Source organism: Pectinophora gossypiella, chromosome 2, assembly GCF_024362695.1.
Source record: "Pectinophora gossypiella chromosome 2, ilPecGoss1.1, whole genome shotgun sequence".
Taxonomy (NCBI): Eukaryota; Metazoa; Arthropoda; class Insecta; order Lepidoptera; family Gelechiidae; genus Pectinophora; species Pectinophora gossypiella.
In genome coordinates, this window is record NC_065405.1 from 7,880,279 (window position 1) to 7,884,158 (window position 3,880).

Genomic DNA, 3,880 nt, shown 5'->3' on the forward strand with positions numbered 1-3,880 from the left:
GAGCAAGTTACCTATATCAATTAATAATTATTATTTAATCTATGTACTAATATTCTCCTTCTTCTTCTTTGCGAGTCGATGGCGATCGAAACTAAATTTTTGCTGACCAATAATTGGCCACGCTTACGGCATTGTCAGTGGCTTCGTACAGGTCTTTAATATTAACGCATATATTTTATGGAACACGATGTTCGTGCCTCACCCAGCAGGGTCCACATAATACCAGCGTCGTGGTCCACACCGCGACTTGTGCTGAGTTAGGCCCTTTCATCTCAGCGGGCCTAGCACCGTAAGAACACGATTCTTTCTCGCCGCGACAGAGATCGTCTGTCTCTTTCTGTGCAGTACTGTGAGAGAGTGACGGGTGACGTATGTCGAGGCGAGAAAGAGTCGCGCGCTTACGGCGCTAAGCCCGCAGGACGTCCACCACCACGTTATGATCATTCTTATGAACATTCTTTATGCTTTTTGTACCTAATTGTGTACCTAGTTGTGAATTTTTTTAAGTGACGATATTGTCTTGTCTTTGTGTGTGGCGTCCTTTTATAATAAACGTAGAATAAACCATTTCTATTCTATTATCTATGATCGAATCTTGAATTCAAACACATGGAGTCTAATTCAGTGGTTTTGAGCCCAAGCCGGGATTTGAACCCGTGACAATATGATGTAAGTCATGCGTTCTCCGCCAATAAAAATAGACCTGATGCTGTCCAGCCTCTAAGAGAACAGGTACAGGAAGAAGAGGATTTACTACATAGGTATTAATTTCCAATATTGTGTGAGGAGCTCGGTGGCGCAGCGGTAAACGCGCTCGGTCTGTGATTGTTGAAGTTAAGCAACTTTCGCAAAGGCCGGTCATAGGATGGGTAACAACAAAAAAACAAAAAAAAAATTCATCTCGAGCTCCTCCTTGCTTCGGAAGGCACGTTAAGCCATTGGTCCCGGCTGCATTAGCAGTCGTTAATAACCACCAATCCGCACTGGGCCCGCGTGGTGGTTTAAGGCCCGATCCATCCATCCATAGAGAAGGCCCGTGCCCCAGCAGTGGGGACGTTTATGAGCTGGTGATAATGATGATTGTGTGATATGAGGATATGTGAGGATATATGCATTCTTCCCATTCTCACCTACGGCGCTCAAACTTGGTCTTTGAGTGACATCCAAAAGTAAAACTCAAGGTTTGGCATAGAGGTATGGAACGCATCATTTGTGTTAAATTGATAGATCGGACCTGAAACACCACGCTGAGTTCCAAAACTAAAGTAGCAGACGTAGCAAAAAAGGCTGCCTGCTTGAAATGGGACTGGGCTGGATATGTTGCCCGAATGCCCGATGACCTCTGGACCAAAAAAACTACAGAGTGGGTTCCTACAAATGCTGCCAGACTTAGGGGAAGGCTACGAAAAAGATGGCGCGACGAGCTAAGCCGCTTTTCGAAACGGTGGCACGAACAAGCTGGGCACAGGGAGGAGTGAAAGAAGGGAAGAGAGGCCTTTGCCCTGCAGTGGGACATTGAGGGCTATTAATAATAATAATTGTGTGATAAGTAAATTGTCTTGTATGTGATACAATTAGTAATCCTACGCTCGAGGCCCGCGTCGCTCTGTAATTGAAATGTTAGAATTCATAATATTTTGTTTGCACTAAAACCTTATTCTTTCAACCTTATTTGATAGTTATGTAAAAGTTGAAGCCATCTAAAATAAAAATATAATATTCTGACAGTTTCATTTTGTCTCGAAATTTCCTCCGTTAAAAAAATCCTTTAATATAATAAAAAGTAAATAAATTATCGAAAATGTTTGTTCTATCAGTTACTAGGAATACTATCGCGAATAGCCTAAAGAGTAAACTTCATATGAGGAATAATATACGGCTACTCAGCAAGGAAATAGAAAATCCGTTTCAAACGCCAAATAAAAGCTCTCCCAATTTGGACCCAGCATCGGAGGTAACAACCAGCGAAGAAAACGAATTCAACTCTGTTGACTCCGATCAAAAATTTAATCCTGTGAAAAATTATATGTTTGACGATGTTCCTGAACCGTCTCCTCTGAATCGGGTTGACGAATTCGCGTCTCCCCTGGATAGATTTGAAGAATTCGCTCCTCGTCTATATAAACCTGACGAACTCCAATTTGAGACCGAACTGGAGAAGAATCAAATCCTCCTGTTTATGAACGAGTTCGGAAATAGACGTATGAACTTGTTCCCCGGTACACCCATGCCGGACTTAGATTCTGCCTTTGACGAATTTCATTATGAAGAAGAAGAACCCGAAACCGATGAATATGAGGAAGATGAAGAAATAATCCCCTTGGAAGAACCGTAGCGCGTAAAATCTATTAACATTATGTTAATTCTGTTACTTGATGTTTGTGAACAACAACATGTTTGTGACCTATTAATGGCATTTCATACTTTTAATTAAATGTAAAATAATAAGTACGTTAATTTTGAAATTTCAAAAAAAGCTATGCATTTAATTTTGATTCATATCGCTTGACGGGTAATGTAAAACGGGCTCTAAATTCTTATTCGGAAAACTGCCTAGTCTTTGGAACCAATAGTCCTAAGGGAAAATTTGTAGTATCTGTAGCAATCTTGTTTTAAAGGGAGAAGTTTGCAGTCAAAAGTCAAACACATTAAAGTTAAAAGCCTGACTTTACAATTTGAAGCTTATACCGGTGGGGTGCTCTTACCTAGATTCGAAGATGAAGTTAATGAGCTAACGAGCCTTTGTCGCGACACAATAGAAGGAAGTCATTTAGCAAGCTCACATAGATCCTCGTCTCTGGCAGTCCAGATGACGGCCCTTTCTAACGCCTCAATTAATAACTTTGGAAATTAGCAAGAACTGACTAATTATTCTGTCTTCATTTCCTTAAGTTAGTTGCTTCATAAGTAGCTCGCCGTCAACGGAATTGGATTTCAATTCGTTATTATGCAGCGAAAGTTCTTTGGGTAAAGGTCGGTGCACATCAATAGGGAGTTAGGCTACTGCTGAATCTTTATAGCGCAAATTCAAGAAAAAGAGCCAGAGAGAGTGTAACTACGTATGAATTTACTGGGTTAGCAACTTTCATCATCACGTAAACATGATTAATGTCAACCACGAACCTATTGATTCAAAATTCACTCGGGTACTCGGGTGATGGGGTCGAACTAACAATCAAAATAACAGATGATGGAAACTGGACGGAATCAAACGGGAAAAGTAAAAGATCCTTTTTTGGAGTTCGTTACTGTAACCTATTCTTGTTACGAACACTGAAATCATCAAATAAAGTCAAAAATGCGCTATATGGCATTAATCGGAAGCTTCACATCATGTTTCATATTTTGCACCTTATTAACAATCACTTTTGAAACTAGGTGTAGATAGGATGGATTGATAAATTGATGACAACTATAAAACGTTGTTACAGGAGATATCAGCACGACTGTGTTGTTCTAATGAAATTAAAAAAGGTATCTAATGAATATAACATCAAACAAATACTTTAACGAGGCCTTTAACCTATTACAAACGCATTGTTAACTTCTAGGATTTTTTTAAATTACTGAATAAAAACAACGACCACTTCAAAGGATGCATTTTCTTTGACATTTGTTTCATTGCTTGGTTCCTAGGTTTCTTGGCTTCATTAGGTAATATTGTATCTAAGGATTATTTAATAGCAGCTAGAGTTAGTTCGTGATTCGCTCCATTATACGAAACGAAACTCTGTAATAAACTGGAGTGTTTATTAAGTAGAAAAATGGGGTTATTCTCGCAAAATTCCGCGGTTCATATCTGCGTCCGTGATACATCTGCGTAAGAATAACGACAGAATGGAGGGCTGAATGAACAATCGGCTCAGTGTGTGTCGTTCGA